The sequence below is a fragment of the Eurosta solidaginis genome, chromosome 3 (assembly GCF_040869045.1).
Source record: "Eurosta solidaginis isolate ZX-2024a chromosome 3, ASM4086904v1, whole genome shotgun sequence".
Classification (NCBI taxonomy): Eukaryota; Metazoa; Arthropoda; class Insecta; order Diptera; family Tephritidae; genus Eurosta; species Eurosta solidaginis.
The window spans coordinates 69,251,265-69,261,847 of NC_090321.1; the positions used below are offsets into that span (position 1 = coordinate 69,251,265).

Genomic DNA, 10,583 nt, shown 5'->3' on the forward strand with positions numbered 1-10,583 from the left:
TGGTTTTTACGAAAAATCTGCGGATGAAAAAGATACCGCTCTTTTAGATTTATGTTTAAATTATTTGCACCACATTTAGGTATATCACACTAAGAGGAGTAAAGGGAGTTCTATAATTTAATAAAAATATCACTTACCATGTATCTATGCTTATAAATTTCGGCTCAAAATATGCTGGTTACCGGAGGCAAATTTATGAATTAATATTAAGTTTTAATTCGCACGGGTGTCGGATTAATATGTTAACCTTGATGTGAAATCACAAATTATAAGCTTTATATAGCTTCAAAAAGATGTGCCACAGTGGTTATAAAAAAATTATAACTTTTTAACACTCGGCGTGAAAAGTCGTACTTTATATTGGCAAATATGTCACAAGTCTATTAATCACTGCACTCTGATTTAAAACTTTAAAACTATATAACTTTGAAAATTTAACCGAACAACTAGACTCTGCAAATTTTTCTTACGGCTTAAATTCACGACTTTTCAGTGTTGAAGTCCAAAAGGAAAAGAAGGAGAAATCTTTTCGGAAGTAGCTTTAGAGCCGTATGTTGCTCAGATAAGTAGATAAATCGGTTCGAAAAACATATGTTTTTGACATGGGCGGTGTTAGTTAGGGGTTTGAAGTAAGGACAGTGGTGGCAAAATATAAATAGGTATGTGAATAAAAAAAATCTAAAGTCTGCTGTAAATAAAAAAAAAAATAAAAATTAGAAAAAATGTTTTGAGGCATTGTACTATGGTACAAACCCATGAACCAATAAACAGATCACGCATTCAAAAATGAGAGAGCAAAAAATCATAGTTAGCTGCGAAATAAATTTTTTCGGCGTGACGTCACGCTTTTGATAACATGTTTCGTTGCTGACGCAGTGTTCAGGCTTTATTCCAATTGGAGTATTTTGCTCCGCTGTTACCTCCTACTACATTTTTTATCTCAAATCTTTATTTTAGTCGAGTTGCGAACTAAATTGTATTACTACCTAATATCTTTTAGTTGAAGTTTTTATTGTATGCGTATGAAAAGCTGATTTTTTACAAGAGACGATTGGATGAAATTACGTGATTTCATTGTTTGTTCACATTTTGTTCACAGTTTTTTTTACCTTTTTTCGTACGGAATGAGAAAAGAAGGAGTAAAATGTAAGCAAAAAATGTGTTCGGGCGCGATCTGTAAATCCTGCCAAAATTCAACATACAGCACTTCTTAAAGTTTTATATAAAAACGAAGTACGTTGATTCAGTGAGGTCAGCTAACCCTGTTTTGCGATAAAAGTCGCCAATTGGGGGCACCAACCGAGGTCAAATCTTCCTCCAACTGTCCCCCAACTCAGTGAAGGTTTTCACTTTCCTCTGTTTACAAACTGCCGTATCGTATTCGTTCATCCGCATAACATGCCCTAGCTAGCGAATCCTTTGGATTTTCAGTCACTGCACTATCGTCATGTCTGCGTAAAGTATATGAGCTCATCATTATACCTCCTTCGATACTCGCCGTCGACATCACGGATAGAACTATAAACCTTCCGGAAAACTTTTCTCTCGAATACTTCAAGAGCCATCTCATCTTCTCTCGACACCTTCTATGATTCCGAGCCATACATCAGGATAGGTATGATGAGTGACTTGTGGAGCAAGAATTTTGTTCGTCGAGAGAGGATTTTACTTTTCAATTGCCTAAAGAAGCACTTGTTGGCAAGAGTTATTCTTCGTTTGATTTCTAGGTCGACATTGTTTTTGCTTTTAACGCTGCTTCCCAAATGAACGAAATCCTTCACAGTTTCGTATTTATATCCGTCAACAGTGATGTAGCCACAAAGGCCACGATGACAGCAAGTACTTCGTCTTGTCCAAATTTACTGCAAGATCCACTTTTTTTGCTTCCTTATCTTATACCAACTCTTCGCCTCCATGTTTGAACAGCTCTGCGAGTACCCCGCCATTTCTTGGCACCTTGTGATTTTGATATTGGATGCCGGGGAGTGTTTTCCATCATCGCCGATCGGGGTATCGGGTTCGTCTTCCCCCACACTCTATACGTCAGTTATCAGGTCGCCATTATCGTTCCTACAGGAATCTGCCCCGGTCTTGAAACCATCTGTCATTAAAAGAGCATGAAATATGTATGGTAAACCGAAAATAATATTTTTTCGCGATAAATATCCCGGGAGATAGAATGTGTTGTGTTAATGGGAGCTCTAATTGGTCATTCTGCACGTTTTAGGCCAACTCCATGTGCATCTGATAAGGCAGATAACTTTTTTGCTGAGAAAAATTTCATGGCAAAAACACAATCGAAAGGTTTGCCAAGCCACCAAATCAATTTGTGTTAGTTGGTTGCTCGCCTTCAGAAAGGAAGAACAAATATACTGCGAAAATTTATGCCCCTATTACCGTTTACAACTCAACTTAGTTGCGTTGTAATTAAAACAACTCAACTTTAAGACAACTCAACTCCTGTTTGGTATTACGAATTACAACTTATTTCAGTTGAAATTGAATTGAGTTGCCAACTTCAGAAAGTGATGATTTGACAGATAAATAAACAGCTGATCAATTTGTGGCAGAAATTTAAGCATTTTCAAATGTGATTTTTTTATTAATATTATATGAAATCTATTTTATAATGACAAAAATGTTGGTGATTGACATTTCGCGAATACGGAAAACATTCGCGTGATCATTCCAATCCCTTGGAACTACCAAGCACCAAGTAAGAAAATGTTTAAGTGACAAACAAATAATGAGTTTCATATGAAGTTATTTTGCAGATTTGAAAGGAAGCATTTTACTCAGTACTAAACAAAATTAAGGACCATTTCCGCATACGCGTTCGTATTTTAAAATTATGCGCCATACTCCGATTCCTTGCTGACGGCAGCAATCAAATATGATGTGGAAATGATTTTGGTGTTGGACTGGTTTTAGATATTATTGAGGAGAATATTTGTGTGAAGTAGATTAAAACCCCAACAGAAAAAACTGTATTTTACTCAAATAGGATTCCCAGGAGTAGTGATAAGTATCAATGGGACTCGCATATTTATTTCACCTATTTTGGCTGCATCCGAACTGCGGCCAGCCTCGTCCAACTAAAGTCAAAAAGTTATTCAATGTAATTCGTTTAAACGTTGTTTTTTCTAGAAATGTGTACAAAATTGTTGATTATTGTTTGATTAAAAAAGGTTTAACTACCGGCTTTAAATGTTTTGCTTTTTTTTGGTAACGTTTTATAAGCCCGTGCACCATCTAACTCTTATCAAAGGTGGTATCAAAAGACGGGTTTCCATCTCCGTTTTTAGGATTCGAGAGCGGAAATTAAAAATTGTATTTCTTTTGAAAGATATTTATAAAGACCCACAAAATGGCCCGAGAGGGTACGTTCCACAGTTTGTACAGAACATCTTTCTGCGTTGGCGGCCTTGGGCCGCGATTCGTAAAAATAACTCTGGTTGGGTCCAACACCTTTCTGCATAGCTGTGTACAAAAAATCTGGCAAAATACAACAACCACATGAAATTAGATTTTATTAGAAATAAAATTTTTAATTTTTGTGGTAATTCTTTACGACAGCATGACACTGCTAATACGTGTCCAAAAATATCGAGAGAGGTATTAAACGATGCGTCTTGGCATCAGTATTAATAATCCGAAGGCGGAAAATAAAAATTTTAACTCCTTCAAAAGATATTAAACAAAAACCGAAAAAAGACAACAACATTACAACAACCACATGAAAATCGCCAACTTCAACTACAAATATCTCCGGACAAGAGATAAAATGTTTCTTTTCCGCTTTCGGATTATTGTTCTCGAGATTAATACGCGTCTCGATATTTTTGGACGCGTATTAGCAGTGCCATGCTGTCGCAAAGAATTACAATTTTTGTTTTCGGATTCTTAAATCGGAGGTCGAAACGTGTCTTTTGATATCAACTTTGAACATCTTTGTTAAAAATTAGGTGGTGAACCTTCTTCTAAAACGTAACATTTTTTCAAAACAACTGCAAAATTGCATGAGACAACTGCTAGTAAGCAGTTGTAAGATTTTGACGTCTTTGACAACTACACCAACACAAGGTTGTAAACGGCAATGCCACAAAAAGTTGTAAGACTAGACAACTCAACCGAAATTTTTTTTGACAGGTTGAGTTGTAATCTGTAATACCAAATTGCGAAATTTCAACTCAACCAGAGTTGAGTTGTAAACGGTAATAGGGGCATTAATTTTTACGCCGGCGTAGTCGTTTACACAGGTAACAGCTTTAAATACTCCGAACACTGGAAGCGAAACATGAGAGAAATGTAATAAATCGAAAAATTTCAAAAGCGCTACGTCACCAAACTTTTTTTCAAATTCGATTACAAATACAACAATTCCGGAATGCGGGATCTTGGCTCATTCGATTATGGTACAAACTGTTATTCATATGTAGGTTTTGTTGCTACATACAACTTGAGAGAGTAAGATCTAACGCAAAATAATGTTGATTCAACAGTGTTATAATTCAAAGTCGACAATAACATTGTTACATAAAAATTATTGTTGTAGATATTTAACAGAAAAATTAAACAATGTTCGTTTGACATTATTTGTAGTTGGATTGACTATTCAATTTTTAAATCAACCTAAAAATTATTGTTTTGTCATTATTAAATGTTAAATCAAATAGTTTTTCTTGAACTTTGCACAATTGTATAAATAACCGTGATAAAAGTTATTTTAACCATTTATTTTTTCTCTCAGTGTATCACTAATGGCGATTGAATTTTGAAAAAGAACCAGATATGTTCTTTTAATTTCCAATTTTCGTTGATCAAATATTGTCGTTGGTGGCACGTTATTTAGAATAATGATGCCTTCATCTATATTGTAACGAATTTACTGCAAATCCTCTTATTTGCAACCCTCTGCTAAGTTTGAATCACTAAACTGTTGAATAAATAACTCCAATATTGAATAATGGAAAAATGGCCTTTATTAAAGTACTTCACAATTGCCGTCTTTCAGTAGCTATCATCCGGTGGCAAATTCCTGAGCCAGATAAATAATTTTGCATGTAAATGCAACAACAACGATTTGAGCCAGATAAATCCAGAGAGAAGCCTGGTTCAATTTTTGAGCCATATAATTTGTTAATTACTTCTTTTTAGTTTGGCAACGCTACCTTTAATATACCTACTTTTTCAAAAATATATGTTGCTGCTTATCCTTTCGCCGTATGAGTTAAATGAAAAACAGCAGCGACATCTGCCTATCACATTTGACGTGTGCGAAAATTTTACGACATCTGCTTCTCAAGTCTCTCAATAATCCAGAGCATTCCCGTGAGAATTGAGCGTGAGCCGGAGCTGTAAAACTCACTTAAAGACGACAAGTGAGTTTTACAGCTCCGGCTTACGCTCAATTCTCACGGGAATGCTCTGGATCATTGAGAGACTTGAGAAGCAGATGTCGTGAAATGTTATAGGCAGATGTCGCCGCTGTTTTTAATTTAACTCATACGGCGAAAGGCTAAGCAGCGACATCTATTTTTGAAAAAGTAGGTATATTAAAGCCCGCTTTGCCAACCTAAAAAGAAGTAATTAATAAATTATCTGGCTCACAAATTGAACCAGCCTTCTATCTGGATTTATCTGGCTCAAATCGTTGTTGTTGCATTTACATGCAAAATTATTTATCTGGCTCAGGATTTTGCCACCGGATGATAGCTTAGTATCACTTATACTTTGCAACTAGCTTGCTTAATAACCAAACTGACTGATAGCTTAAATGAAACTCATCTATTGCCCGACAGATAGCGTACTTAACTGAAACTGTTCGTAGCGCCTCTACCGCTGCTTTTATACTCTGTGATTTCCTCGTGGCATCTTCTAGGCGCTTCCAGAATTTACTTAGTCACCGCCATATAATTATAACTACAGATGCACGTATATAGCTTCTCATATGCTTAGATTTGTGAGCGACACTTCCACAATAACAACTGCATACTTTTGGGAGCATCCCAGTTATCTGCATGTGTTTGTGCATCTCTTCTCTGCTGCGTGTACGTACATATTTGTAGACATAATGATTTATTCGTTTGTGTAGATACAAGTGACTGTCTGCTTTATTGTTGTTGGGACTTCATTTACTTAGCATCAGACTAGGGATGTGAGTGTCACTTAGTGTCACTCATATTCGTCACAATATTTTGAACGTGTGGTAAATGATATGCTGATTCCGATGAGCAAGTCGCAGTGTTATTATTTAACAGCTAACTTAAACAACTTGAATGAGCCGGTTTACAAACTTTCGCGACAATATTGTCATTGCAATTTCAGAGTGGTTGAAATTGATCTCTACATTTTTCCGTAACTGTGTTCTCTAGCTAAATTATACTATTATTATGAACTACAGAATAGATTTCAAGAAATTGGCAAACATTCATAACCTTGGCAATGTTAAGCATGTAGTAAATAACTTCTGAATTTTGCAAAATTTTTACCTTAGATACTTAAAGTAAATTACTTAAACTAAAGGGTAATTGCTCCAAATAGAACGCGTGATCCAACTCGTCATCATCCAAAATAAGTGGATTTATAATATTCCTCTTCGCTAATACAATGGAGAGTGGGAGTCTATTATCTACCAATTGGCTAATTATATGATTATTTCTTCTTACCAGATTTTCACAAAGTAGTGTTTCCTCGTCTTTCAATATCCAATCAGTTCAATTTCCGCGAAGTGTATTAATTTGGTTGGTAATTTCGTTAATTCTATATTGTAAATCGGAGTTAATTCTTATCTGCCTATTGTTGTTTTCTATTAATATGATTTCTTTTCAAGAGTAGTTCAAAGTCCTTATGGGCTGGGATACCTGCTATGAACTTCAGAGCGGACCCCAAGAAATCTATTGATCTAGAAATTCTTCTCGGTATTTCCTTTGTGTGAATAATGTGTAATATTTCCTCAGAGATCACGTTGTGATAGACGGACGGCATGCCTCCAGGGGTTTAGATGTGCGCACGATCCGAGGACTTAACATGTTGTTGTTGGTGCTGTATCAGTGCTTCGCCCCGTCCAATAGGTGTGACCGATTACAAATTGTCATCAATATCCTCTTACGCGAGTCCAAGGAAACTGGCTGTTTCAAGAGCGGTGAACCATAATGAGAGGGGCGTTGGTTCCACAATACAGTTGAAGAGATAGTTGGTGTCATGTGGGGACACGTTACAAGCAGGACATATATTTTGTATGTCGGGGTTGATTCTGGATAGATAAGAGTTTAAACTGTTACAGTATCCACATCGATGTTGAGCTAGAGTGACTCGCGTTTCCCTAGGGAGTGTGCGTTCCTCTTCTGCAAGTTTAGGGTATTGTTCTTTGAGTACAGGATTCACCGGGAAATTCCTGGCATAGAGGTCCAACGCCTGTTTGTGGAGTTCACTGAGGACCTGCTTGTGTTTTTTGGCTTCATACAGCTGTGTTCTCAGGTGCCTTATTTCTTATAATGATTACGGAGATAACTTATTAAGCCCCTGGGCGGTGTTGGCTCATCAATCAGATGTCTGATGGGATGCCCAGGTTTCTGCGTATTCGATAGGAACTGTTTGGTTAGTATTTTATTTCTCTCCCTAATGGGGGGTATTCTCGCCTCATTATGTAGACGGTGTTCTGTCGACATAAGAAGACAACCAGTGGCGGCTCTGAGGGCAGTATTTTGGCAGGCCTGTAGCTTCTTCCAGTGAGTAGTCTTTAGGCTTGGCGACCATATCAGGGACGCATAGCATGCAATCGGCTGGCCAATTGCTTTGTAAGTGGTAATGAGTGTTTTTTATTTTTTCCCCAAGTACTGCCAGAAAGGGGTTTGAGGATTTTATTACGGCTCTGGATTTTCAATAAAATTGCGGCTGCATGCTCAAACGTCACACCCAAGATTTTGGGGTGTAAGACAGTCGGTAGCGTAGTGCCATTGATGTGGATGTTCAAAATGGTCGACATTTAGGACGTCCATGTTGTAAATGAAGTCGCCATTGATTTAGTCGGTGATAATGTCAGGTTTCGCGAGGTGAAAAAACTGGAGAGATCAGGGAGGTAGCCGTTTATTTTGTTGCAAAGCTCATCGATCTGTGGGCCTGGGCCTGTGGCCATTATTGTGCAGTCATCGGCGTAGGAAACGATAGTAACTCTTTTTCTGGCGAAGGTAGCTTTGATATGTGGAAGTTAAACAAAAGTGGGGATAGAACACCACCCTGTGGCACACCTTGTTTAATCCCTCTTGGTTTTGATGTTTCGTTTCTAAATTGCACCGATGCCTGCCGGTCACCGAGGTAATTTTCTTTCCACCTTTTAAGACTTTGGGAAAGGGTAGACCCTTCTAGGTCTTGCAGTAACGTGCCATGGTTGACCGTATCAAAAGCATTTGATAGGTCTAGCGCAACGGGTACTATTCTATGGCGGGGGTTTTGATTTAAACCGCAATTTATCTGGGTGCTAATGACATTTAGCTTGGTCTGGACCCACTGCTTTGGATGGTTTAGCATGACCGATGGCAACTTCAACCCCTTTGGCGGTGATGGTAATAGGAGACGCGCTGAATTTATGTTTATGTGCGTGTCTGTTGGCCCTCCATCTATCTTTGTCGACCATAGAATGCAATATGTATTGTCATTTTAAAAGGCTGTGTAAATATTTTGTACTTTTCATCATTAAGGCCATTGAAATTTTAATTAGGCACATCAAACCAAAAATTTACTCAAGCTACTCAAGGTCGAATACAAAAAAAAATTCCTTTGTATAAATTGCTTTAACATAAACTATTAACTATTGTTCAAATTCCTGGAATCTAGAAGCAAACGGTTTTGTTTATTTTTTTTTTTTCAAACGCCCATTTTTGTATAAATAGCGCCCACAAAATTGAGATCGGTATAGTGTATACTTAAAAAGCGGTGAAAATTGTAATAAAATGAATTTACGTCATTACTTCGCGCTCGTTTTGTTGATATTTAGCTGCATTTCGACTCATACAAGTTCGGAAAATCGCATTGTAGGGGGACTTCGTTGGCCCATAGAGTTAGCCCCACATTTGGTATCAATACGCTATAGGAACAAAAATTGTTGCGTTGGTTCATTGGTCACTTTGGGGAGGGTGGTTACATCTGCGAGTTGCGTGGCAAATTTAGTAAATTTACAAGAGAGCGAATTAATTTTTGCAGCTGGTGTAACGGATTGATGTGATATACCCTCAACTGCACAAACTAGCAGTGTGACTAATGTATATGTTCCATGTGATTATAATCCCGTAACAAAAGATATGAATATAGCTTTAATGATATTGCGACAATGGTTTTACTGGAGTGATACAGTACAAACAATACCATTTTGCAGATCTGAGTTAAAAGCGGGCATGGATATACGAATTAGTGGGTGGGGTTGGACAACTCCAGTAAATGGGATGACTTCCAATACACTCCAATCTACTGTCTTGACTATAATTCCACAGACCAAATGTTCGAGTCGTTATGGGCTAATAGGGAAGCCTGTCACACAAACAATGATTTGTGCTGCGCGTGGTAGATCTGATGCGTGCTTTGAAGATTTTGGGGGACCGGGCGTTGTGGATGGAGAACTTTGTGCAGTGGTATCACATAATCAGGGTTGTTCGGACCGCGACTATCCGAGTGTTTTTACAAATATAAGTAATGCAAGAGTTGACAAATTTTTAAAAGAAGCAATGGTGTTACAATTGCAGGGCGTTGTTATCACTCGACTCCCGAGTGGAAAATCACTCCAACTCGACTCAATGCTCTATTTCAGAACTCTTTTTTCATAAACGCTGCAGCTTACGCCAAAACATATAGAATTTATGCTAAGATACAGCTTTTTTGGAGCGGTAGCTGAGTCACCATTTCAATCAGCTGTCGAAATGGCGATATTTCTTTTTGTGTTATCTATAAATAAATGCTTATAATTGCGATTAAAAAAAAAAACATTTTTTTATTGTATGCAATGAAAGTGTGACACATGCAAATGCCTTAGATTGTGAGATCAAACTTTATTCTTAGCTTTAAAGTTCCCCTCTTTAATGAGTAGAACATGAGATAAAAAGAAAATTTCGGAATAAGTAATTTAAAGCACATTTTAAAGCATTGGCAAACTCCGTATAAAATATCTGATGCAATCAACCTTATGGAAATCAATATATCGCTCATTTGCTGCAACGTCGTCATAACTCAAAAAACATGACTTTTGAGCTAATAACACATAAACGTACCCAATATCATGATCTATGTTGTATAAAAAAATCTTCGTGATCAGTTAAAAATTTAGCACGTGGGCACGTGGTACAAAAACGAAAATATGCGTTTATATGCGCAACATATGGCAGTTAAAATCTTTGAATGGCCCTCCTGGAAAATTGTGTTCTTTTTGTTATGACGACGTAGCAGCGAATGAGCGATATGTAGTCTGATGTATTCTGACGCCTTAGTGATAACCATACCGTAGCTAGACAATTTGTTTTGGTTGAAGTACATAGCTGAGCCTAGCCTACATTGGCGTAACAATATGGTGGGAAAAATTGTTTTAATGTATATTG

At 37.3% G+C, this 10,583-nt stretch overlaps 1 long non-coding RNA gene across 1 annotated transcript; it reads left to right on the forward strand.

Annotated features, from left to right (window-relative positions):
• Positions 1–2,385: 2,385 nt before the first annotated feature.
• On the forward strand, positions 2,386–3,202 carry LOC137246431 (uncharacterized). Its single transcript, XR_010951487.1, has 2 exons — positions 2,386–2,716; positions 2,775–3,202. It is a non-coding gene; the product is annotated as an uncharacterized lncRNA (long non-coding RNA).
• The last annotated feature ends 7,381 nt before the right edge of the window (positions 3,203–10,583 follow it).